The sequence below is a fragment of the Pteropus alecto genome, unplaced genomic scaffold, assembly GCF_000325575.1.
Source record: "Pteropus alecto unplaced genomic scaffold, ASM32557v1 scaffold25, whole genome shotgun sequence".
Lineage (NCBI taxonomy): Eukaryota > Metazoa > Chordata > Mammalia > Chiroptera > Pteropodidae > Pteropus > Pteropus alecto.
In genome coordinates, this window is record NW_006441955.1 from 22634140 (window position 1) to 22635395 (window position 1256).

General features: G+C 33.8%; 1 non-coding gene across 1 annotated transcript; it reads right to left on the minus strand.

Annotated features, from left to right (window-relative positions):
- Positions 1 to 930: 930 nt before the first annotated feature.
- Positions 931 to 1032, minus strand: LOC112486071. The gene has a single exon (XR_003048611.1). It is a non-coding gene; the product is annotated as a U6 spliceosomal RNA (small nuclear RNA).
- Between the last annotated feature and the right edge of the window lie 224 nt (positions 1033 to 1256).

Sequence of the window (1256 nt, forward strand, 5' to 3'; positions counted from 1 at the left end):
GTCTTATCTATGTAACTGTACTTTATATCACTAATTTGAAGCAACTACTATTTATGTCTATGATTATACATAAAATATGAATGAATTATAACTCTGTGCAGTCATGTAGTTGAACAATTCAGACTGATACTATAATCTGAATCTCTTTTTCCAGAAATATATTGTAACCTAATTTCCCATGGAAACAATCTCACTATGGTAGAAAAGAAAATGAGATCTACCCCTTTTAAGTTGCATAATCTTTTGTGTTCGATACTATACATCTTTCAAAATATTCCTGCTTATCTGTCTTCCAAAGCCTGCTTATAGCTTCTAATATTGCAAATATAGCAAGACAGTGTTAGGAGCAAATATGTCCAGTCCTGCCAAAAACAAAAACAAAAACAAAAAACATGGGGGGCAGGAGGGAGAACCGCGTATTTGATGAATCTAAGAGGATAGGCAGGAGCATTCTTATGGCCAAGAACAACAGCAGGCTTGTCCATCTGTCCATCACCAAACTGAGTTGTGCCCACTAGTTATCAACAGGAGGTGGCCATGTGAGTATCACACTAAAATAGCATTTCTGTCATCGGGGAGACAAGGTGAGGAGAGAAGAAAAGGATTAACTGTTTCAGCATCATTTTCTGGATTAGTATAGATATATACTAATCTGGATGATGTATACAAAAAATTGCTGCATATTTCTTACTTATGGAATATAAAACTTTTATTCATTATTTTATTCATTCATTAATATTTTCTGGGTGCTTTTAAGAAGCCAGGCACTGTGCTAGCCACTATGGATACAAATAATAATTTCTTTCTCTTAGGAATTCTGTTTTATGAGGGGGACAGAAAAGTAAATAAATAATTATAATACAGTAAGATGACAACTGATGTACATACAATGTGCCATGGGAGCCCAAAGAAAGAAGTAATTAACTATGCAAAAAAATATGGCAACTTTACAAATTTATGACATCTTTGCATAGGGGCTATGCTAATCTTCCCTGTAACATTCCAGTGTTGTTACATGTACTGCCAGAGTGAGGCCAACCACAGAAAAAGAACAGAAAATCCAAGAATGAACAGATGGGTTTTGATTAACTGTGTTTGTCTTAGGGTATAAGAAAAGTATTATTGCCTTTACCTTCATTTATTGCAGTCTGTTTTTAAGTATGTGTGTGTTTAATTTTTATATGATTTTTAATCTTATTAACTCCTTCTGAACGCCAATTTCTCTTTTCTAAAATATCAATATGTTTGAGTGTGTG